Source organism: Paramisgurnus dabryanus, chromosome 3 (genome assembly GCF_030506205.2).
Source record: "Paramisgurnus dabryanus chromosome 3, PD_genome_1.1, whole genome shotgun sequence".
Lineage (NCBI taxonomy): Eukaryota > Metazoa > Chordata > Actinopteri > Cypriniformes > Cobitidae > Paramisgurnus > Paramisgurnus dabryanus.
In genome coordinates this window covers 16,714,164-16,740,668 of record NC_133339.1, presented here as the reverse complement: position 1 = coordinate 16,740,668, position 26,505 = coordinate 16,714,164, and the positions used below count along the sequence as shown (strand labels likewise).

The following is a 26,505-nucleotide window of genomic DNA, read 5'->3' as shown; positions in this document are numbered from 1 at the left end:
AAAACCCAAACATTAATAATAATAATAAACAAAAATACATCCATTAATAAATCTAAAATGTTAAGTGTGTATACACGATGTTCTAATATGTTGTGTAGACATTATTTTTTGGTAGAGTTCAGCATTTTTATCGAAGCAGGAACAAATGAAAGCTTCAATCTGTTAGTTTTGCATATTGGCATTCTTGGTGCGGTGGTTATAGATTGTGTTTGTGAAATTCTTTCTCTGCTGGTGGGTGCTCGTCACAGGGTCAGGCAATGCTTAGGTTACTTAGCAACGAAAGGTGTTTTGAAGAGGGGGAAAGCGGCGCGATTATGTTTTCCATGTGGTTTTAGACGCGACGTGAAGTAAATGTTAAGCAACTGTGCGTATGTACTTGGCCATTTCGTCGGCTGCTCGAGCCGAGCCCCAGAGGACCCAGGGGATCGCCGCATATCTGCGTGTTTATTGTAGCACTTACACTCATGAAACAACAAGTGAGAAACCTTTTTTGGGTTATAATGTTTCCGGAGGCGCTGAAAACGCGTTCTGATGGTATACTGGTAGCGCAGATTGATACTTTTTCGCAACTTTAAGTGACCAAGCCAGAACAGCCGTTTCTCAATCCAAAGGCTGCAGCCTTTGGTGGTCGCATATGCAGGCTGCATGTCATCAAGCCTGGTTTATTATTTTCAGACATTTGCAAGTCATAAGCATATTAGAACATTTGCAAGTCATAAGCATATTACAACAATGTATGATTATCAAAGAATAATAGTCAACTTTATAATTGTTAATGTTATGAAATAAGACATCTTGATGACGCATGCAGCTTGCAAATGCGACCTCCGGAGGCTACAGTCTTCGAATTGAGAAACGGACAATATCTTGCCTCATTGTTCTTCTCCCAAGCCAGCGGGTCATCACTGATATCAGTTGTCTTTCCTTGCAAATAGAGCATTAACTCTGGGTCTGCGGGCTGTTTGCGTTAACACTAACCTTAAGACATCTCACTGGGCAAGATTATACTTTTATATTTTTTATAATTTGTGACATGCACACTTCCCGACCGTGGGTTGCACTCCACCACCGCGGTGGTTCTGTGGTAATTACAACCATCCCAGCCCTAATGACTATTGACTTTTATAGTCTATTATGGATAGAATGCAACTACAAAATATCTGTTCTAATAGATTATTGTTTGTGTAACAGGACAACGAAGATGGGGCAAAAGGAGTGTCTATTGCCATTTTGTGTGTTTTGGAAGATAAGACCCAGGGACCATCACCAGAGGTTGTAAACATTGCTGTTGTGTTGGAGCAGGTCGTCGTTTTGAAAGATCTCCCAGATATTTCTACTGCTCTTGCATACCTTTTTGGCCTTCTGTATGCATTAAACATGTCCTATCCTCAAGCTCTTAAGTACACTTTTGACACCATTCAGAATGTTTTCATGGAGCTGGGATCTGGATGCACCAAACGTGTACTTTCTCTGAAGAACAAACTGTTGTAAAGAAAATCAGAACCGTGTTTTTGGATTCTTTTTGATGTTCATTTGTTTTAAGACCTAAAGTTTGCTTGGATACAAGGTCTGGGGATTCTTAGTTGGCATCTCTATTTCTTGTTACAGATGTCAAACTGTTCCAAATGCACCAAATGTGTGCTTTCTCTGAAGAACAAACTGTTGTAAAGAAAATCAGAACAGTGTTTTGGGATCCTTTTTGGGATTCATTTGTTACACAGCAAATTATTGAGTGATAAAAACTTAGTGTTGGGCAGCCAGTGTTAAAATCTGGTGTTTAGTTACAAATATTTCATGCTTTAACACTTGTTTAGTGTTAATACACAGTGTTCTTTGTGGGTGTTAACATGGGTCAATCCCTGCCCTGTATCTCAAACAGTTCCATAGCCCCCTAGGTCGTGATTCAGTAAATCATATAGCTTTAGATGCTATTTACACTTTATTATAATTAAATTGTGCAAAAGTACCAATTCTTTGCAATACGTGTAAATGGTAATGGATGCTATAAACACATTTCCCTTTCAGTCGGTCACTACGACGTCACGTCGTGACCGACGAATTGGGAACTCGCTTAGAGAGACCAATCTGCTTCGAATACTACTAAAACGCCAATGAACTTGGCATTGAGATATTTGCATAATGCTGGCGCCGCCCCGCCAGGTGCGTATATAAGCAGCAGGTGCAAATGAGGAAATTAGCTTTTTATCGCTTCGAAAGCCGGCAGTATCTGCTACTGAGAAGCTACTCTACTCTGGTGGGATTCGATTGCTGAAGTTGGTTGGACTAGCAGTACCACAGCGGACGCTTCGCTTAATTCCACGACTCTACATCTTTATTTTGTTTTGAGTTTTGTGTGTGCGTTGCCTTCCTGTGCGCTCATCAACTAAGCATCTGAGTGAATTTCCCTAAAAGAGTGATACGAGAGAGCTTTGTGCCTTGTTAAAGGCAGCCACTCTCTCGTATATCCGGACATCAGCGTCCTTTTCAGGATGGCTTTTCGTCTGTGCGATCTTGGGTGCGGCAAGTACATGGGTCCGAAGGACGGTCACGAGCGTTGTCTTTCGTGTTTGGGTATCGAGCACGCAGAGGCAGCGTTCGCTGGGGGTAAGTGTTCTCACTGCGAGAACATGTCCCTTGTGGATTTGCGCAGACGGTTGTCTTTCCTCCGGGAAAAACGCAACCCTCGTCATGCGGGTGCTGAACGCCGCCACGGTGCGGCTGTGAAGCTCTCAAAAGACGACCTGCGCATCACTGTGCTGAGCCGAGCGGGGGATTCGTCCTCAGGCTCTCAGCCTCCTCATCCACAGCCGGTTGATGTGCCGATGGAGACTTCAGCATCGTGTTCTACGATGTCTCTAGAATCCATCGTGCCGCCCTCCGGGTCCACCGACGCCGCAGCATCCGAGGGTGGGCCTCCTCCCCCTGACGTGGACCCCGACGCCCTTCCTCCCTCTGGTCGGGTTGGGACGCCGGAGTTCGATCCAGAGATGGTGGCCGTGCTCGCTCGAGCGGCGGAGACCGTAGGGTTAGAGTGGGTTCCCCCCCCTCAGCCCGAACCGTCCCGCCTGGATGATTGGTTCTTTGGAGCTGCCCGGGTTTCACAACCCTCTCCACCGGTGCCTTTCTTCCCCGAGGTGCACGAGGAGCTGACTAGAACCTGGAAGTCGCCGTTTTCCACGAGATTACGGCCGTTTCAGCCCTCCCCCCTCACCTCCCTCACCAGCGGAGCCGCTAAGGGTTATACGGGGATCCCTCCCGTGGAGCGTGCTGTCGCGATGCAGCTGTGTCCGGCACACGCTCCCTCTTGGAAGGACCGCCCAACCCTCCCCTCTCGTGCCTGCAGACAGTCCTCCGGTTTAACGGGCGCTGCCCACCAGGCATGTGGAGAGGCGGCCTCAGCCCTGCACGCAATGGCGTTGCTGCAGGTTCACCAAGCCAAAGCCTTGAGGGATCTGCACGAGGGAGGACACGACTCGCCTGTCCTTTCGGAGCTCCGGGCTGCCACTGACCTGGCTCTTCGCGCTACGAAGGTGACAGCGCAGGCGATTGGTCGTGCCATGTCCACGATGGTGGTCCAGGAACGCCACTTATGGCTATGTCTGGCTGACATGTCGGAAGCGGACAAGAACAAGTTCTTGGACGCTCCAGTGTCACAGGCTGGCCTCTTCGGTGAGTCGGTGGAGTCTTTTGCCCAGCAGTTCTCCGCCGCCCAGAAGCAGACAGAGGCGATCGCACAGATCATGCCCCGGCGCAAGCGACCTGCATCTCGCCCTCCAGCGCCGGCGGGCCCGTCTGCTCCTCGCCGAGGGCGCCCTGCGGCGGCTGCCTCCGCCCCCCCACTAGAACATCTTCCAGGCCACGGAGGGGGAACAGCCGTCGACAGCCCGCCCCGCCCGCCCCACCCGCTTCCCGTGGTAAACGGAAGACGAAGCGGCCCTGAGACGGGCGACCTGGATTGGGATGGGATCACTCTACGGGAGACGGTGATGGCATCGCTCCCTCCACCGGTAGAGGGCCGGGTGGAGAATCTTTGGTTTCCTTTTGTTTCTGTTCCGCCGGCTTTTCAGCCGGCACCCACAAAACCACAAAAAGAGTGCATTCCTATTCCTTCTCCAGGTCTTCAGAGGATCGAGAGAGATGTGAGCGGGCATTCACATGCTCTTCCTCCCTCTCCTCTATCGCCAGCGGGTGTTCTGAGGAGTTCCAGCTCTCCGCTGAGGAGACGGGACCACCAGCACCCTCTTCGGAGTCTGTGCTCTCCGCTGAGGAGACCAGACGACCGTCACCCTCAGCGGGCTCAGGTCAGTGTCACACACACACATACTGTAGATACTTATGCTGTCTCAGCAGACGTACCGGCAGTACCACCTGTCCCGCTCAGCCGCCCCACCGCGGGTACCCCGACAGTGCCGTTAATTCCCCTCGTACGGTCCCTGGGGGCGTGGCTTTAGCTTCCCAGCCCGTCTCGTTGGGTTTTACGCACTGTTCGCCTCGGTTACGAAATTCAATTCATCCGGCACACACCCAAATTCTCGGGCATTCGTTTCACCACGGTGAAAGCGTCCGATGCACACGTACTGCGTGCAGAGGTCGAAGTCCTGTTGGCGAAGGACGCGATCGAGCCGGTCCCTCCAACCGAGATGAGATCGGGCTTCTACAGCCCGTATTTTATAGTACCCAAAAAAGGCGGTGGGTTGCGACCGATCTTGGATTTGCGCGTTCTGAACAAATCTCTGCAGAAGAGGTCCTTCAGGATGATAACACCGAAGCAAATATTCAATTCAATTCGCCCCCAAGATTGGTTTGCGGCAATAGACCTGAAAGACGCGTACTTTCATGTGTCCATAATCCCTCGTCACAGACCGTTTCTCCGGTTTGCGTTCGAGGGACGGGCATACCAGTACAAAGTTTTACCGTTCGGGCTATCCCTCTCTCCCCGTGTGTTCACGAAAGTAGTGGAGGCGGCGTTAAAACCCCTCAGAGAGAGCGGCGTTCGCATATTGGCTTACCTCGACGATTGGCTTATAATAGCGCATTCTCGACGGACGCTGTGCGAGCACAGAGATTTAACGCTTCGGCATCTCGCCCGTTTGGGTCTTCGGGTCAACTGGGAAAAGAGCAAACTCTGCCCCACGCAGAGGATCTCTTTTCTCGGGATGGAACTGGACTCGATCGATTTATCGGCGCGTTTGACAGAAGAGCGCGTCCAGTCAATTCTGACTTGCCTCGGTTCATTCCGAGGGAAGAATGCGGTCCCGCTGAAACAATTTCAGAAGCTCCTGGGGCATATGGCTGCAGCAGCGGCCGTGACACCGCTCGGACTGCTCCATATGAGACCGCTTCAGCGTTGGCTTCACGATCGAGTCCCGAGGAGAGCGTGGCGCGCCGGCATCCATCGTGTAACCATTACACCTGCGTGTCGCCTAACATTCCCCCCGTGGTCGGACCCCGCGTTTCTCAGGTCCGGTGTGTCCATGAGACAGATCGCTCAGCATGCTGTTGTACACACAGATGCGTCCGACACGGGCTGGGGTGCCACGTACGACGAGCTTACAGCTTCAGGGGTGTGGACAGCACCCCAGTTGCACTGGCATATCAATTGCCGAGAGTTGTGGGCAGTATATCTGGGACTCGTACGCTTCGCTACGGAGCTGCGAGGGAAGGATGTACTAGTACGCACCGACAACACTGCGACCGTTGCGTATATCAACCGTCAAGGCGGTTTGCGCTCCCGTCACCTGTCGCATCTCGCTCGTCATCTCCTCCTTTGGAGTCAGAAGCATCTGAGGTCCCTTCGTGCCATTCACATTCCGGGCTCGCTCAATACAGCGGCGGACGCGCTTTCTCGAGCGGCGCGCCCCGGCGAATGGCGACTCCACCCCCAGACGGTCCAGCTAATTTGGAAGAAGTTCGGTCGTGCGCAGATAGATCTGTTTGCGTCGCCGGACGATACCCACTGTCGCCTATTTTATTCACTAACCGAGGGCAGCCTCGGCGTGGACGCATTGGCACACAGCTGGCCTCGGGGGATGCGCAAATACGCATTCCCCCCAGTGAGCTTAATCGCACAGACACTGTGCAAGGTCAGGCAGGACGAGGAGAACCTTTTACTGATCGCCCCATATTGGACGAGCAAGAATTGGTTTCCAGAGTTAATGCTCCTCGCGACAGCCCCTCCCTGGCGGATTCCCCTGAGGAAGGACCTTCTTTCTCAAGGAGGGGGCACATTATGGCACCCGCGCCCCGACCTGTGGGATCTCCATGTGTGGTCGTTGAGCGCGCGCAAGGTTTAAGTGATTTACCGCAAGCGGTATCTAACACAATCAACGCGGCACGAGCTCCGTCTACGAGACGGGCTTACGCGTTTAAATGGAACCTTTTCGTCACCTGGTGCTCTTCGCAACGCGAAGACCCCAGAGAATGCCCTATTAACACCGTGCTTTTATATCTTCAACATAGGTTAGACGGTAGGCTGTCACCCTCCACCATTAAAGTTGATATCGCTGCTATTTCTGCTCATCACTCACTTATTAACGGCAGAACAGTTGGCCAGCATGATTTGGTTGTTAGATTTCTAAGAGGCGCTCGTAGGCTAAACCCCTCGCGCCCTCCTTCTATTCCTCCCTGGGACCTGTCCATGGTGCTGAAAGCCCTGCAGGCCCCCCCGTTCGAGCCTTTGCAGTCTGTGAGTCTGAAGCTTTTATCAATGAAAGCTCTGACCCTGCTAGCATTGGCCTCAGTGAAGAGAGTAGGGGATTTACATGCATTCTCTGTTGACGACTCGTGCCTTCAGTTTGGTCCTGCTGCCTCAAGCGTAACGTTGAGGCCCAGACCAGGCTACGTGCCCAAAGTTCCCACTACTCCTTTCAGAGATCAAGTGGTGAGCTTGCAAGCGCTGCCTCCGGAGGACGCAGACCCAACCATGGCTTTGTTGTGCCCCGTACGCGCACTGCGACTCTACGTGGATCGCACGCAAAGCCTCCGGACCTCAGACCAGCTCTTTGTTTGTTATGGTGGCCAGCAGAAAGGGAAAGCTGTCACTAAGCAGAGGATGTCTCATTGGATAGTTGATACTATCGCCCTGGCTTATAATCTTCAGGGTATTCCTTGCCCCTTTAATTTGAGAGCGCACTCCACACGGAGCGTTGCCTCATCTTGGGCTCTAGCTCGTGGTTCCTCGCTAACAGACATCTGTAGAGCTGCTGGTTGGGCGACACCTAATACGTTCATTAGATTTTACAGTGTTCGTATTGAGCCTGTATCCTCTCGTGTTCTTTCCTCACCAGGGGGAGCACGGAGAACAGTCTCACAGGTCGGCTTGCAGCCTCCATCTGATGCTTCATAACTGTATCAGTATGGAAGGCCTTCAGAACAAAAATGCGTAATGGTTTGAATTGTTCTTCCTCCGCTGCCTTGGCAGCCTTTGTTGCGGAGCATTGGCTGTCAGCCTTCACTAGCTGCATCCTCGCGAACCTACGTGTTGGCTCGGGCTCCACATTGTGTCCCACCGGGTTCCTTTGTGAGTATTTTCCGTGGGGTTAATCCTACTAGCCCACGTTTCCCTTAGCAGAGCACTGCTTTGCTTACACAGCCACGGCTGTCATTTTTACCTCAACTACGGTTGACTTTCGCCCACCATTAACCCTTAAGACGGGTGGTGGCTTCCGCAGCGTTCCTATCCCGCTCAGGTAGGGCGCTTCCCAGTCGCTGGCACTTCTGTGGGGTTAAAGGAACATCTAGTGCCCGGCCTTCTGCCTTAAAACCTAATTCTCCTTATCCTTAAGTGGAACCGGAGGGCTTTACGCAGACACTGGAAGAGGTCAGCCCCTAGTGGCGTTTTGATAGGGATTCCCAATTCGTCGGTCACGACGTGACGTCGTAGTGACCGACTGAAAGGGAACGTCTCGGTTACGGATGTAACCCTCGTTCCCTGAAGGAGGGAACGGAGACGTCACGTCCCGTCGCCACAGGTGCTGCCACCTGCTGTTACGGCCGGTCACACTTTCCGGCTTTCTCAGCGAAAAAGAAGCTAATTTCCTCATTTGCACCTGCTGCTTATATACGCACCTGGCGGGGCGGCGCCAGCATTATGCAAATATCTCAATGCCAAGTTCATTGGCGTTTTAGTAGTATTCGAAGCAGATTGGTCTCTCTAAGCGAGTTCCCAATTCGTCGGTCACGACGTGACGTCTCCGTTCCCTCCTTCAGGGAACGAGGGTTACATCCGTAACCGAGACGATTGGCTGATACTGTTTGCACCTCAGTATTTTCCTTTACATTAACAGGATGCAAAAATAAAATAAAATAAAATAAAATGTGTAAATTATCATATTTATGATTAAACACGCTTTGGAAAACACTTGAATTTTTCTCTTTTATGTACTAAAGACAAGACACAGTGCTAGAACAGCATTAGGATTAAACAAAAGTATATATTAAGTATATTCAGCATTAAGATTAAATAAAGGAACTTAATATGAATAAACGAAACAAATAATGAATTCATGAGACCCTAGACTGCTGGTTAGATGAACCAAAAGCGAATTATATCTCATTTTTGACACTCAAACACACCAGAGCCAGCGGAAATATCAGAGGAGTGGCCGAGAAATGGGCGCCCTCCGTGGGATACAGGAGCACTGTCCCCTGCTGGTCGAACTTGGAACTCACATCGACATCGTCTGAGCAGACTTCTAAATAAGCGCTATCTTTACTAACTGACCTGAGATATGAAGTTAACACAACCATATTCTCGACTAAACTAGACTTAAAACTAAATTTAGTTTTACAGAAACTAATATTGAGAAGCAGTTATTAGGCTATACGTCTATTGAATCGGCTTGTAAGCTCGCGCGAGCGTAGGGTCACGTGATTTTCCGTGATGGAACAGTACAAAGACCGTTTCTCAATGCAGCCTCTGGAGGTCGCATATGCAGGCTGCATACGTCATCAAGCCTGGTTTGTTTAAGTTAACTGAGCATTACATTCGTAAGTCATAAGCATATTACAACAATTTACGATTAACTTAAAATAATAGTCATCTTTAGAATTGTTAATATTCTGAATTAAGTCTTTATGACGTATGCATCCTACAAATGCGACCTCCGTACAAGAGCTGACTGACACGCATCCATATCTACGCATGTGCAATGCTTTTCGACTTTCCTGCCCATATAGTCATCTTTATGGATTTGTCTGCACACAACGGAATATGTTCCAAGGTAAAGTATTACTTTATCAACTTGTGATTTACTTGTTAACTTGTATATTATCATAAACAACTTATATTTACTTTAAATTAAACCGTTTGTGTGAACATTAATTTGCTGGAGCATTTGCACTGCACATTTCACTATTAAAGAGAAGTATGAATATTTCTTATTTAACAAAAAATATCAACGTTAAGTAAATATATTTTAACATAAAAACACGAAGTATAGATAAATTGTAGCATACGTGTAAGTTGATATTAAGTTAACTGTCTGTGTTTTTACCTCAGGTAAACTCAGCAAGCTTTCAAAGTTACTTCAGATGCTGGCGATAAGTCTTGAGGTCTGAACAATTTTACAGGTAAAACTGAGTTACATTTTAAAATATGCTTTAACTTTTAGTGAATTACAAGACTGCCATGGTAATGTTTATTTTGACCCTCAAATTCATAGGACACCACCATCGCTAAAAGCAAAGCGGCTCAATTCTTTAATGGAGAACAGCAGAGATGTAAGTTAACGTGTTCGTTTTCATTGTGCTAAATGTAATAATTTGGTAAAACAATGAGCAAGTTTTATCTTTTGTCAAGTTTAAAAGTGCAAGACAGACATTAGGGAGTGGGTCGGCCTGATTTGAATCTTTATACTCTGATGTATTTGTGTTTTTATGTGTCATTTTTATTTCTGGTAAAAGCAAAGTTTGTTTACCTTTCACAGGTTGCACAGTAAGGGCAAGAACGCAGTACAAAGACACAAGAAAGTATGTAAAACTAAAAAAAAAACATTTATTTTTAAAACCGAGCTGACTTAAACCACTATAATTTATGACACTTGCATTACATGTGAACAGCCCCTACGCTAATAGGATTCTGTTTCTCTCTCCCTGTCTCGTCCTCGACCCGAGGACAATGAGACAAACAGAGACACCAGTTCCTGCTGCTGTGAAGGTCATCACACCACTGATCTACTGACCGTCCTTCTACGAGATGCCCACCCAATGCCTGACCAGCAACCACCGGCGGAACCAGTTTAATTCGCTTACCCGTTCACATACCCCGATAGTATTTATATATATAAATATATATGTATCTCTCTCAAGGGTTTTTCCTTGGACTAGCCAGGAGGGTTTTCTCCTAGGGGTTTTTTTTTTCATCCCCTGGAGAGTCCACCACCTTTGGCTTAACCTACTACTTTACTGTATATGTTACATTATTACTATGCTCGCTTTTCTATGCTTTTTTTACATTTATTAATGTAAAGCTGCTTTGAAACAATTGGCAATTGTCAAAAGCGCTATATAAATAAAATTGAATTGAATATTTAATGTTATATTTAATTAGACTGAGTGTATATTTACAAACCATAGTGACATTGAGATGATTTCATGGATTACATGTTGAATTGTTGTATTATTTATGTAAAATTTTATTCCAGTGGATACTGAATATTAAAAAATATTTTATTAAATTGTATGTTGATTTTATGTATTTTTCGAGTAAAGTGTATTATTGAAGTGTAAACTGAAGATTTAGAAAGGAAAAATTTTATTGAATTGTATGTTTCCCACATGTTTATTGCTGAAATGTTGCAGAATTGTTGCAGATTTAATAAATTCAATTTGATGTTTGTAGTCACTGTTTATTTTTTTGTATTTATTTTGAAAAATATATAGTATAAAACTTTTAGTTTTTATCTGCATTGGGATTTTAACATGAAAATGATTTACACCATAGAGTGTTGAACGTTTACACTACTGAGTGTTTGTTAATCAACACAGAGAGTGTTAAAAATTGACACTTTAACAGTGTTTGTTTAAGCAACACTTTGGTAAGTGTTGACTGAACACTATCAAAGATGGACCTGTGTGTTCACCCGGGCAGTGTTAATTTTAACACCCATGGTGTTAAATCTTCCATCATATTTTTGCTGTGTAATAGACCTAAAGTGCAGCTTGGATACAACGTGATTCTTTTAGGTGACATCTATTTTGCTTGTCATAAGATGCATAAGACTGTTCTTAAAGAGTAACTAAACCCTAAACCAACTTTTTTTAGTTAATGATCTGTAAGAATGATGCTTTATTAGTGCTGCTCATTGATTTTAGTAAGTTTTTTGACATTTGGATATAAAGTGTTTCAATACTGCAATATATAGTGTAAAAACGTCTGAGTGCTGCCCTCTTCAGGTTGAATGGTGGCTACTGCAGTTGAATTTTCCTATTGGATGTTGGGTTCAAAAAATTACTCGTGACGTAAACAGATTCAAGCTCACCACGCCCTTGTTACGATCTCAACACACACTTGGTACGAGCTTTAGTTCGTCATCTCTATCTCCGTTGGGATCTGCCCACTTTTCTTGCATTTTTCAAATATTGCCAGTGGGTGGAGTCAGGTTCTGACCAGGGGTTTAGTTACACTTTAAAGTGTATATAATTGTAATTTTGTATTACATCATACCATACCAGGTTAGTGGTTTCAGTAAGCATGTCTGCTCTTATAACTGGTTGTTTAAAATTGAAATTGTTAAAGGGATAGTTTATCCAAAAATGAAAATTGTCACATTTTGTCACTCTTATTTTTTTACAAATGTCTTCATTTTGAGGAACAGGAAGAAAGATGCTTTGAGGAATGTTTGTAACCAAACCGTTCATGAGCCTCATTCATTTTCATAGTAGGAAAAAATAATACTTTAGAAATGAATGGGGCTCATGATCTGTTTTTAGGGCTCATGATCCGTTTGGTTACAAACATTCCTCAAAATATCTCAAATCAAATCAAATAGATTTATACAGGTTTGTAACAACATGGGAGTAAGAAAATGACACAATTTTCATTTTTGGGTGAACTATCCTTTTAAATAAAACTGTACAAGTGTTTTAAATGTTGGTTTAAATGGGGTAATTGGAAAAGGTTTAGATTACAGAACATGTCAAGGCATTAAAAACACTATTGTTGGATAAAAACAAAAATCCTAAATTGATACAAGTTTTATGCTGTTACAGTTAAGTGATTGTCTGTATGCTTCGTGTATGCAAAATTTAAGTTCCTACTGAAGATGGAATCTAGACTTTTTAAAGTGCAGCTGCTGTGTCACAACTTTAAAAAAAAGTTAAATGTTGTGAAGAGTTTGGGGTTGTGTAGCATCTTATTTCTAATTGAAATAAATTATGCTAAAAAGAATTGTTTTTGACCTGTCTTTATTTTGCCAATTGAACATTTCTCATCCACAAAACATAAAAAAGCTAATTAACTGAACAACAGCAATTGCGGTGACATAAATATCATTATTAGGAAAATTTAAAAATCAAAATTGCATAAACAAGCAAGTGTTAGTTGGCTAACATGCATAATAATTTTGCTAATTGAAAATTCTTCATCCACAGAACATAAAAAAGCTAATTAACTGAACAACAGTAATTGGTGTAAAACAAAAATCTTAATTAGGAAAATAAGAAAATCAGAATTGCAAAAACAAGCAAGTGTTAGTTGGCTGAACATCTTATTATTACTATGTGTAATTATTTAAAATACATTGAGACAACGCAAAAGTCTTAATGCATCAGGTTGACTCACTTTTTTACGTTTTCGCAGCAAATTTTTTTTTACAGTGTATCGAAAGCTTTGTAAAAGTCGATGAACAAAATTAAAGCCTCTTTATTTATGAATTCAGAATAATCTAACATATCTATAATTAACCTAATGTTATTAGATATGTGTCTACCTTTTATAAAACCAGATTGAGAGTTTGAAATTATGTCTGCTAAACAGGGTTTGAGTTTGTCTGCGTAAACAGACGCTAATAATTTATAATCAGAATTTAAAAGGCTAATTGGGCGCCAATTATCCAAAAGTTTCGAGTCTTTATTAGGCTTAGGTATGAGACAAATAAGACCCTGTTTCATTGATTCAGCCAATTCACCATTGTTTACACACTCAATAAGGGCTTCATAAAGGAGATGCTTAATGGAGTCCCAAAAGACTTTAAAAAATTCAAAGGGTAAGCCATCCGGCCCTGGTGATTTATTACATGGCATTCTTTTTAGTACATTATAAAGATCATCTATACTAAAATGTTCCTCACAAAGTTCCCTGTTGTGGTCATCAATTTTAGGTATAACTGACTGAATATTGTGAAAAAATAAGGATGAGGCATTAAAATCAAAAGAAGAAGTGTATAAATTTTGATAAAATTTAAAAACATAAGCAGAGATTGAAGACGGGTCATTAGATACATTTTTGTTAATATATAGGGAGGAAATTTTTTTATCACCACTACGTTTTTTCTCTAGGTTGAAAAAATAAGCAGAATTTTTTTCCCCAAATTCAAGCCATTTTACTCTCGATCTGATAAACGCCCCCCTTGCTTTCTCTAGAAACATATCATCCAGATTACTTTGTAAGGTATATAGTGTTTCTATATCATCCTCTTTAGGGTTAGGATTCTGTAAAATTGTATTAATCTTTTTAATTAAATCTGCAATTTCCTTTTTTTTTAAAAGACATTCTATTTCGTCCAAATTTAACAGAACATTCATATTTAAATAGTTCCCATTTAGAAATGGCTGAGCTATTAGTCTGAGAACTCACATTCTCTGCGATTTTTCTAATTTCCTGACAATATGAGTCACAAAGTAGGAAGGAGCAATTTAATTTCCAATAACCAGGGTTTACTTTTCTTTGCTTCGCCTTAGCATCAGATAAAATAATATCAATTACTGAATGATCTGTTAAAGGTGAGGGAGAAATTTTTGCTGATGTCAAATAAGAGATTAAGGAGTCTGAAATTAGCCACAGGTCTATTCTTGACTTATGAGAAAAATCTGATTTAAACCAAGTGAACATGTTGCTATCGGGGTTTAAATATCTATATGCATCAATCAGGTTCAGTTGATGACAAAGCTTTCCTATTAGAGGGTTAATGCTATTAGATACATTTCTGGGTGGAAACCTATCAACAATAAAATCTGGGGCCTCATTAAAATCACCACCAAATAAAACAAAAGCAGAGGGATATTTAAGTTTAAAATTTCTTATATTAGAGATTATATCATCAAATAGAATTGCATTTTTTGAAGAATTGTTAAATCCGTATATGTTAACCATTATAAAGAAATTACTATCCAAATGAACAACTGAGATAATCCATCTTCCTATCCCTGAAACAAGCGTATCTACAGTTTTTCCCTGAAAGCCACTATTTAGTAGGATAGCGACCCCACCTGACGAATTAGAATTATGACAGAAAAAAATAGAACTTCCCCATTGGTTGCGCCAGAATTTTTCATCGTTTCTACAAGAATGTGTCTCCTGCAAAAAATAGACGTCCCTTTTCATTGATTTACAAAACAAAAAAACTGCTTTTCGTTTGCTTAAGTCACGCAGCCCCCGAACATTCAAAGAAAAACAAGAAAATTGTGAACTGAACATAGAATTAGAACTCACTGGTAAATGCAACTAGAAAAATAAAACAGATGTAATAAATGAAAGGCTTCTTAGAAGATATGCGGAGCATAAAGCTCAAACCTCTCAAATAAATTTAGGAAGGTCAGCACATGTTGTCATGGACCCAGAAAGGAACGGAAAAAGGAATGATGATGAGAGACATATTAAATGTCATAAATGGAGATTTTCTTCCCGTTAATGAAGGCAGTTGGCCCATTAAACCCAGCTTTTTTCCCTTCCCTTCTAGCTTTTTCAACGAGTGGCCAGAGTTTGTTTCTCGCCTCCTTGTCTTCCTGCGTCAGATCTTCCAGAATCCGAATCTTTTTCTGTTTTAAAAGTTCAGATCTCTTGGCTGCTGCCCATATTGCATCACGACATGTACGGGATAAGAATTGGACGATGATCCGTCGCGGGTTTGAGGAGGATCCTGACTTAGGACCAAGCCGATGCGCGATGTCGACCATGTCCTGAAGTTTCTCTGGAGAAAGTGGAGAAAGGCTTCTAAATATATCAATGACAACCATTTTGACGTTTTCCCCTTCGTGTTCAGGTATCCCGGCCACACGGAGGTTCCATCTGCGCTTGTAGCTATCCAAACCACTGCATTTCTCCTTGAGGGTTATGTTTTCCTTTTCCAACGATTCAACTTTTGATTGTAGGGAAAGTACCTTCACAGTCACGTCTTCCACCTGTCTGTTCATGACTTCAAGTCAGAGATGGGGACTCGAGTTTGAGACACAGTGACTTCAGACTCGACCCTCAAAGACTTCAGACTCGACTCGGACTCGAGCCGCGCGACTCGTGAACAATGTTTATTTTTAGGAAACATCTGATGAGCTCGCTGTCATGGCTCCCTCCGTTACCTACAACCTGCCCACGACGTAACACGTGACGTATTTGCTCCGCGCGTGCGGCCGCGAACATACATGTCGACTGTACCTGCAGGCAGCTGCTGCTGTGGCATTCATCTGAAGCTATGGGTAGTGCTGTGACGGATCCGCGGTTCAGCTCGCATGCGATTTGCGGATTAATATGCAATTTAAATAGGGTAAGATTATCATTAACGTGTTTCTAAGGCTTGCAATTGTTTAAATGGTTAAACAATTTAACCGCAAAAAGGGGCTCAAGTGAGCAGATTTCTGTACGCACATGCGGTTCAGTGTATCCGGTCCGGCTCCAGTCAGGTCCAGAGTTGCGCTACTTTGTGTCATACTGTACCTGCCGAACTGCGCGATCCGATCGGCGTATGAAATCAAATTAATACTATAGCGGATCTAGAGTGACTGGGGAGCAGACTGCTGTGGCGCCACAAGAACCCACAGGCGAGTGACAACAAAGTACCGCGAGAGCGATTTCAGTTATCACATGGAGAAATCTGCTTTGAATCGCTCTCGCGGTACTTTGACATCACCAAGAGGTCTGCTTAGCGCCAAATGAACTCGAACCTGCAGTGTAGCTGCTCACGCGACACTGTAAACAAACAGGAATTGTCCATATGGAGAAGTGAACGAGTGGAGCAGTGCTTCAACATGAAATCCGAGAGTTAACAACGCACATGTGAGTAAACAACATTTAAATCATCAGTCCAGTTTAATAGATAAGGTTTCAAGTGCAATAAAATAAGCCCGTGATTATATCCTGATGGTTTTTAGCTGCCTTCAGCATGTTTGCTTGTGCTTCACAGTGTTAAACTTCCCTTCTCTGTGTTCATTTATATATCTACGTTCAAGATGTATATGATCTTAAACTTCTGTGAGGAAATTCATGTCTGCGTTGATGTTCAGTTCAGACTTGCAAATTAAAGATAATTTTCTTCACTTTGGTTTTGGTGTCTAATATTAGGCTACATGATGGTCTTGTAATAATAAAAGTAAAAGCCTATTTTCATTTTTAGACAATGCTTGTATTATATGCAAAAAATAAGCTTTTTATATCAATGACTATGCAAATTAGAGTTAATTCATGGTCATCTTAAATGTGTATTAATTAAAAACATTTACACCATTAAATTACACATGGTAATGTTATCAATAGTTGTCAGATAATAGCTATTGAAAGAGTGGATATTTTTCTTCTTCAATGCGTGTGTTAGCCACGGATTGAAGATTGTAAACAGTTAATTTAATTTTAATTAACAGTTGAGTAAGTTTTGGCCCCAAGTTAGATGTTAATTAACACTAAACCAGTCTAAAAATCAGTCCAGTTTCCCCAGCTGTAAACCCATTGGCTGTTAAACTCTTTTTTTTTTCTTATAATAAATTGACATGTTGATAACACATTCAGTTTATGTGTTTATGAGTACACTTTCAGAATGCTCTGTTACATTAAGATCCATACTGTATGCATCTGTGAGTGTGAGTGTTGCGTTGCGCTGGGACGAGTGTCATAAGGGTGAGAGGGAAAAATCACAGTATACTCACTACAAAAATCTAGACTACACCACTGACCTTACTTAATGTGCAACTTTGTTTTTTTTATAAATGTTTATAATTTCTTTTTGTTATTAGAGTTTTATTTGTTACAACGAGACTTGAGACTTGACTTGGACTCGAGCCCAGAGACTTCAGACTTGACTTGGACTCGAGGTCAAAGACTTCAGACTTGACTCGGACTCGAGCTCAGAGACTTGTGAACATCTCTGCTTCAAGTGAGCAGGTAAGCTTGCAGATTGAAGATGTGTTTTCTTTTACCGATGCTTCAACAGACTGCAATTTCAGCAATGACTCTTCTTGTAATTTCCCAACTTTTTCGATAGCCGACAGTAGCACGGAATTAGAAACCGAGTCGGGGTTGTTAGATTTAGCTTTCTTCTGCGCGGGGGCCTTACAAGGAGAGTCCGGAGACCCCGCAAATGCATTTTCCAGACGTCTTGCATAATTATGCCCCTTTAGATTTTCGTTGATTGCAGAAGCCTCAGCAAACGCAGCATCCTTATCAACTTCCATGTTTGTAGCAGCCTAGCTTTACAGGGCTTAAAAAAAAAAAAAAAAAAAAAAAAAAACTTAAAGAAGGCTAGAAAACGGGTCCCAAACTTGTTAAAATCAATCTTAAAGAATATGCTGAACTTCCATAAATACTTATATAAAACAAATGAACATAGAAGTTTAAAGCTTTCAGCGCCGCACATTAAATGATTAAGAGCGCGATTAGATTGTTGTTAACGCAGCGCCATCTTGGCCGGAAGTCTTAATATCTTAAGTTGAGTTGTTTTATTTTTGAATAAAAAGAAGACAATATGTATTTTTTTTATTTTATAGTTAAAGTGTAACTAAACCCCTGGTCAGAGCCTGACTCCACCCACTGCAATATTTGAAAAATGCAAGAAAAGTGGGCAGATCCCAACGGAGATAGAGGGGACGAACTAAGTGTGTGGTGAGATCGTAACAAGGGCGTGGTGAGCTTGAACCTGCTTACGTCACGAGTCATTTCTTGGACCCAACATCCAATAGGAAAATTCAACTGCAGTAGCCACTGTTCAACCTGAAGAGGGCAGCACTCAGACGTTTTTACACCATATATTGTAGTATTGAAACACTTTATATCCAAATGTCAAAAAACGTACTAAAATCAATGAAAAGCACTAATAAAGCATCATTCTTACAAATCATTAACTAAAAAAAGTTGGTTTAGGGTTTAGTTACTCTTTAAAGTATAATTTTTGTATATATTTTTTTAAAGGGGTAGTTCACCCAAAAATGAAAATTCTGTCATTATTTACTCACCCTTATGTTGTTAAAAACCCGCTTACATTTCTTTGTTCTGATGAACACAGAGGAAGATATTTTGAAGAATGTTTGTAACCAAACCGTTAGTGGACCCCATTCACTTCCATAGTAGAAAAACGAATGCTATAGAAGTTAATGGGGTACACGAATGGTTTGGTTACAAAATATCTTCCTTTGTGTTCATAAGAACAAAGAAATTTATACAGGTTTGTAACAACATGAGGGTGAGTTTTCATTTTGGGGTAAACTATCCATTTAAATTAGGGGTGGCACGGTTCACAAAACCCTCGGTTCGGTTCGTATCACGGTTCTCGGTTCAGTACAGTTCTTGTTGTTATTTTTTTTAACACTCCAGAAATTTATTATCTTATTAATGTATTAATTATCCATAATTTAGGATACAGTATTAAAAAAGTTATATCATGTAATCATGCACAAACTGAATTTGACTTTAAGCACATTATTGGGAACATCTCTGAGGAAAGCCAGGCGAGATTTTGACACAGCGAGAGGGAAGACATTGATGATTTCAACATGCTTTTCATTTATTTGGCAAAAAAGAGAATGTGTATTGCCATCTACATGAACTTTGTGTGCATTTTTAGCACACAAAGATAACTTGCATTTATTAAAATGCCAACTTCAGTGTAGGTCTTAGATTTATCACTGAGAGGCTGCTTAAATACTGCAGAGAGAATATGTGAACGAGAGAGAAACATAACGTTTACACCTGTAATATTTAAATCCGTCTCTTTTGTCCACTTTTGACCATTTCTGTCCTGATTACTTTAAGGGGCAGTAAGTATGAAATAAGATTGCGCAACTTTCACACGCTAGCAAAATGAAACTACGCGGAAATCAGCCGCTTTCATTTTATCAACGAAAGGCTAAAAATAGCGCTGAATACGAAAAGACGTAAAACAGTGTTCATTACCTCAGATTAGATAAATGGTCGGAGAGAAGGCTGTCGCGCGTGGCTGTATCTATTGTTTTATTTCCGCTGTCATCATAGGTAACATGAAATAAAAAATGTTTCTACACACCAAACTTATCCGACGCTGGCGCATCCTCCAACTGCGGGCAGACTTCTTTTTCTCTCCCTCTTGCCATTTCTACACGTAACATGACCGGCAGCACTCACTCACTCTCCACACCAGTCACCTCTTCTTTCGCGCTATTCGCGAAAGGGGAACACGCTATCTGAGGTCACATACAGGGCACGAGGCTACATAAATTGCGCATGCCACGAACCGTTGAACCGTACGACACACACGCGCTCCGAACCGAGACAAGCGAACCGAACGGTTCGGATTTTTTTCATGAACCGTGCCACCCCTAATTTAAATGTTGCAGAAGCACTTTGTTCCTATGTGAACTACCTCTTTGCACTTAAAAAAATGAAAGACCTTGTGGATTTTGACATTTGTTTTGCAGTAGTTTTTTGGGGCAGGGTATTTTTCACGCAAAGCCTATCGAGATATATATTGTCTACCGAGATATAGCAAAATATATCGAGATATAATTATCACCCCATATCGCCCAGCCCCAACAAACGGTACAGAAAATGAACCGAACCGTGGCTTTAAAACAGAGGTACGTACCGAACCATCATTTTTGCGTACCGTTACACCCCTAGTTACTACACTTTTACCACAAAAAAACATGGTTACTTTTCGGGAGGGTTTACTCTCAGGTGTGTGTGTGTACCTCTCACGCAATAGTGAGCAGGTGAAGTTTACTCTCAGGTGTGTTTTATGTGTGTATATTTATTTATTTATTTGGGTCCCCATTAGCTTCCACAATGTGGTTGCTAGTCTTCCTGGGGCCCACAAAGTGCTAAAACATATATACAATTAAGACACACCAAGTAAAGCATACATAGGTTTAACATACATATAACATAACCACATGTATACTTTTATCCACATATACACATCACACATACAGCATTTAAAAATCTCATTACCTATAACAGTCACAAATTAACTGGTATAAGACTATTAATTGTCCTCTGTTTTAAAGTCTTCTTAAAATAACATATGTTGGATACTATGCCTTATTCTTAAGTCCAATTTATTCCAAGCAGATGCCGATCTAACTAATACTGTTCTTAACATACAATTGGACCTTGCAGATGGAACCACTAACACACCTGAGCTCACCTGACGCATTACATGTCCGTGAAAATTAGGGCTATGTATCACCAACAATTTCCCGACACGATACGTATCCAGATACAAGGGCCCCGATACGATGCGCATCACGATACAAGACTATTTTGAATTACATTTTTTTTAGTAACATTATTATTATTATTAATCTCTGTTTATTGTACATTGAATAAGCAGTGTTGTAACAGTTGTGTTTTTCCCATTCATTTATTAGCTTTTGGGGTAACTCATAGAAATACTTAAAATCTCAGAGTTAGTACTTAACTTATGTTTTTTTAAAAGCAGTTTTACAAAGATAGTGCCTTAGGCATTATATTTAGGGGTGTCCATGGTTAACCGATTAACCGTTTAAAATTGTTTAACCGAGTGAAACATTTTGCTCGGTTAAGTGGCATCAATGGCGTGCATTGAATTTAGTTGTAATACATTTTTGCACCACCGGAGACCGCCAAAGCGCTCCCAGACATTTGTAATGTCCACAAGAAGTAGTCATGACCAGTTTTCTAATATGAAGCGGGCAAAGAAAAGCACAGCGTGGGAGCACTTTAAAATCGAGAATGACAGGGCAAAATGCAAGTATTGCAATCCAGTGCTTATATACTTCATGTACAACCTAGGGTTGCTGCGGTGACAGAATTTTCCCACTGGTTAATGCATGCAGACGTGCGCATTTTACTTTCACTTTTGAATTATGTAATTGTTTAAATGCAGCGCTTGCGTAAGCTGCATTAAATCGCGTATGAATTTGCGTGCAATGTGAGTGCAACAGCTGGTTTAATTAAGTGCTTGAGTCAATGTGCGCAGGTAATTCTCGCAGAACTCGTCCAAGCAGTGCAACCGGCTCCTCCTCCATAAAGCGCTGCTTGAATTAAGGGTTTATTATTTTTCTTGATAAAAAATACAACAAAACTATCTCGCTTATATTAAACATCATATATGTGCATTATAACAAAAACGAGTAAGCACGCGGCTTCTGTCATCATCTGGTCAGTCAGCTCGCCTCGCAAACTCTGACAGAAATAAATTAAATCTGACACCTGCTGCTCTGTGACGTGACTCGGGTTCAGCTCCGCTGTGAATTCAGACAGCAGACACATTCAGTTGTAAGTGTTTGCTCTCTCTAACGAAGCTAAATGATTTAATTACAAGAAAATATCAAAACGACGATGAAAGACGGTGTCGGGGTGGGCAAGTGATCTAACCGGTGAGAGGCTGAAGCACCGGTAATCCCTGTTTCACCGACTATCGCGACAAACCCAGCCAACACCCGGGCATCATAGAGAGGCGGCCGCGGAGCCTGCAAGTACCTTCGCCCAGCCTACCATCCCCGCAAACGCAAAGTCAGTGACATACTTAAGCTGCTCTGTCCTTACCACTGCATTTTATTTCTATAAATTAATTTCGTTTTAAATGCAGACCTGCAAACTCCTCAGAGTAAAAAAGGTGACAGTGTCGCACGCACGGGTCGGGGGTTAGGGTTACCCCAGCTCTATATTTTTGTGATTTTAATATGATTCTGAGCGTGACTTAACAAAATCAGCATACTTTAATCAAAAAACAATGCTAAAACATCCTTGAAGCTTAAAGAGAATGACACATTTAATATTTTACAAATGTTTTTATTTACAACTCACGGAAACGCCTGGAGGTGTTGTGAAGCATGACACTGAAATAAAAAACAACAAGAGACAGACAGAAATGAAAAAAATATATTTTGCTGATGTTCGTGAAAGCTTCGTGCGACAGAGCCACTTTGTCCTCAGCCGGCGTCTGTGCAAGGTTGACGATGACGGGCCATTGTGAATGGCAGTGAGTGCTCCACCAAAGTGCCCAGAACCATTGCCTGAAAGTAAATTAAAATCATTAAAATATAACCTTGCAAACTATCATACATAGGACTAATATGATAAAACAACGTGTCTCCATACTGTATGGCTGATATGCAGTGAATATCAAAATACATTTCTGTTCAATAATTAATTATAATAATAATGCATTTTATATGTAGGGCTCCTTACATTGAATAAACAATCTCAAAGTGCAAGTGTTCATAATGTAAATTCAACTGACAATACAATGTAAAGATTTCATTGACAGACTTTGATGCAAAATGTAGCCATTTATTATACAGAAATTGGCTGTTGGTGTATTATCCTAGGACAACACGCTCGCCAGATTGTTTTATCTAAACAGCCCTATGTTGTTAAAAATTACTGTTTACCAGGTATACAGCCACCAGGAATGAATGGGGCTGGGCTAAATCCTAAAACATTCGCAACAACGCGATGTAGAAAGATTAAGTGCATGCATTGAAAAAAGATAGGCATGTATTAATTAGTCTAAGTTGAGGTAAGAACATAGTAAAATATTGAAAAAGGGTGGGTTTTCCTTTAACATTACTCTCGCATCAGCTGTTGTGTAAACAGTCACATTTACCCACACCACGAACGACTGCCTGAGCAAGTGTAACGGGTATAGAAAGTATTATGTTCATTTTATAGGTAGAATTACACAAAAATATTACATGTTTTAAGTATACCTGATTTGGATCTCTTTATGTGTGCATACCCCTTTAATTCTCTGACTGCAGCATCAAACGTAATCTCCTGTTTTAGCACCTCCTCTTCCCTTTTCGCGTTATGTCCGCATGGAAGAGGTGGGTTTCTGCTGAGCTCTGTTTAATTTACTTTCATCTTTAGTTAAAAATCAATTTTATACTCATGTTTTTGGTTTAAACATTATTTAGCACTTTATTTTTCATGTGTGTACCATTATTTTCACGTTGTCATTTTAAATGAGAACTTGTTAAACTTGAGACGTGCTGATTACATTGCACATTACATTTGTGTTGCAGAACTGAAGGGGCAAGTGTGACATACTGTTAAAAGACTGTGTTATCTTTTGTCAGGTATGCTGTTATGTTGTTTTAATTATTTGTAATTCTTGAATGACTCCTCCTCTTCCCTTTTCGCGTTATGTCCGCATGGAAGAGAACTGAAGGGGCAAGTGTGACATACTGTTAAAAGACTGTGTTATCTTTTGTCAGATTAAAAATCAATGAGGAGACAACCCGTCAGCTGATGTTCGTCTTTATTTCACGGAAAGTAAACACAACGCAGACAAGACCAGTTACACTTGGTGCCGTGATCTTTTCGGGTCATCTGATCAGCGCTTCGCCGATCGCCGTGGTTGTGTGCCGGCTCGTCTAACTTGCCGATCTCCTCTCCTGGTCTTCTTCATTACAACTGGATTTGTATTGGCTGTGACGACTCCGTGCTCGCGCATACGGGAGCGCGCGTGTGTGCGCGACAACGGCGTTTGTGTGTGCGTGACTATCGGCGCGTGTGTGTACGTGCGGGAATCAGTGCGTGTGTGTGCGTGCGGGAATCGGCGCGTGACATCACTGAGCAAACTGTTGCATCTTACAACAATGGTAAAGTGTTTCAGTGACTTTTTGATCGATCCTTATTTTTCTGGAGAACAGCTCTGTTCATTTTCAATGCATAATAATCCAGAGAGACTGTAACAAGGACTGCAAATTGATTCAGTGATCTTTGAGCATCGTATCCTTTATCTTGGCAGTATATTATGAATGGCTGTTGATGAATTTTAAAGGGACACTGCTTCATTTGTAAAAAAAAAAATATATTTTGTCTTTGTCTAGGAAATTCCTTATTACTTTAAACGTTCTTCATTCTGCATCCTATTTTTGAACTGAGTTGATTTTATTTCAGATTTCTCAGGTTTTCCAAAAGAAATATATTTAAAACAATTGTGAGTTGTTTAGGGTTTTGCTGTTTAAAACATACTATTTTATGGTAATTTTTCCCTTATTTTTTTTCTGTCTTTTCGTTTAACATTTGAGACATGTTTGGGGATCATAGCAAAGACAATTTCAGTTCTGTGGAACATTTTAATGTCACTTTCCCATTGGGTAGGGGTGGTGGACCTGACATTAATCAAAATGCAAGGGTATCAGATGCCACCCCTCGTTGTTATGGAAGAGGGAGGGCTTTAGCTAATGTGGGTCTAGATAATATGCACACAGTTGATTCAGCAATTGGTGCTTCAGTAGGTCCAACAGCTAGCTCCACACCAATAACACGCCCAGATACTGAACGCGTCATTACGCCTGAGGCATTAGGTAGCATCATTTCAGACCTGGCCCAGAAAATAGGGGAAAGTATTTCAGCCAGCTTAAACCTTGCACACCAGCCCAGCCCAATACAGTCCAACCCACCTTACCATTCTCAGTCTTCCAGTGAACGTATGGATGCTTCTAGCCTGAAAGTCATAGTTCAACAAGATTCAGCACCTCCACCATTCTTCAGGGGCGATAAGAGTGATTCATTCACTGTCCATGAATGGGAGGATATGATGTACAGCTATTTAAACAGAATAAAATGCAAATCACAAACTGATGTTTCAGATCTTATCCTGAGCAGGCTGGCTGGGAAAGCAAGAGATGTGGTTAAAGTGTCCCTGCGCAGCCGCCCTGAACTAAGTGCCAGTGATCTTCCAAGCGCAGTGTTTGACATACTGAAACACAACTTCAGTGAGTTAGCTTATTCCAACATGCCTATGGCTGATTTCTATAATACTGTCCCAAAGGCTAATGAAACTCCAATGGATTACTGGATAAGGCTTAACAAAGCCATTGATGTTGCTGACGAGTGTCTGCGCAGACGCAACAAGAGTGTCGAGGATCCCGCAGCTGAGGCTGTCATGATGTTTATTTCACATTGCCCAGACCCCAGTCTTGCTATATCTTTTCAGTTTAAACCTGCTGAGAAGTGGAGTGCTGCAGAGGTCCAGGAGCGGTTGGACAGTTATCAGAGGGATTTCAAAAGAGTCTCTTCGAGAACGCCACTTGCAACGTCTTTGCCAGCCTGTAACCAGTGCAGTGTTATGACGTGCCCCAATTCAGTGTCCGCTTCTCCTCAGCAGCCTACTTCCACACCTGCTCAGTCGCTGCCTCCTGTGAATAGCCTTGATCCTAATGCTGTTCCATTCTCTCCAGACACCAGTTTTCATCATATGGTTGGCATGATGGATAGAGTCTTGTCCTTGTGTACTGCTTCATTATCCACGCCCAATCAGGTCCAGGTGGGCAAAACTTCAGACTTCAGAGTTAACTCAAGCCCAGCATGTAGGGTCTGTGGATCCAATCAACACACTACGTACATGCATTGTAGACGTCAAAGACTGTGTCGTCACTGTCTCAGCCCAGGCCACTTTAAGAGTGACTGTCCTAAAGCAGCATGCCCTACTCCTTCCTCAGATACTGCTCAGTTAAACTAAATGGCCCGTGTGATGAGAGGGGTAGCATGGGCAATTTTACAACCCCCCTCACAGAGACAGATGTGCAAAATGTATTTGTGAACAGTTGCAAGTTATTGCCAGAAGACAAAACTGTTTTATATGTGGGGTCTCAGAGAGTTGATGGAGCAAGTGAGTTGTTTTATGCTCCTGTGTCAGTTTGTGGCCATTACACATTAAAGGGTCTATTGGATTCTGGTAGTATGTCCTGCACACTTAGCGAAGAGGGTGAGTCCAAGCTGCGAGCTAATGGTCTTCTTCCGCATCCTCAAGCAATTCCAAGCAATGTGGTCCTAGTTGGCTGTGGTGGCCTTACAATACAGCCGAAGTGTATTTATGACATGGAAATTGAGGTCTATGGATTTAAGTTTGTCGTTCCAACTCTTGTGGTGACTGGACAAAGAGACGAGTTCATAATTGGAAGCAATGTAATCAAATGCATTCTGCAGAAGATGAAATCTCATGACAAGTACTGGGAGCTTGTCTCTTGTAATAATGGTAATCCTGAGTGTGAGCAATTCCTTGAGCTTCTGAGTTGTATCTCCCGGTGGTCTAGTCCTCAGCAGCCCGATAAGCTTGGTACTGTAAAACTCTGTCAAGCGATCACTCTACTTCCCAGAAGTGAGTATCTTGTTTGGGG

The 26,505-nt window shown here is 42.2% G+C and overlaps 1 long non-coding RNA gene across 1 annotated transcript; it reads left to right on the top strand.

The window, feature by feature from the left end:
• Positions 1-8,523: 8,523 nt before the first annotated feature.
• Positions 8,524-10,487, top strand: LOC135785554 (uncharacterized). The gene is made up of 3 exons (XR_012336438.1): positions 8,524-9,570; positions 9,663-9,720; positions 9,927-10,487. It is a non-coding gene; the product is annotated as an uncharacterized lncRNA (long non-coding RNA).
• The last annotated feature ends 16,018 nt before the right edge of the window (positions 10,488-26,505 follow it).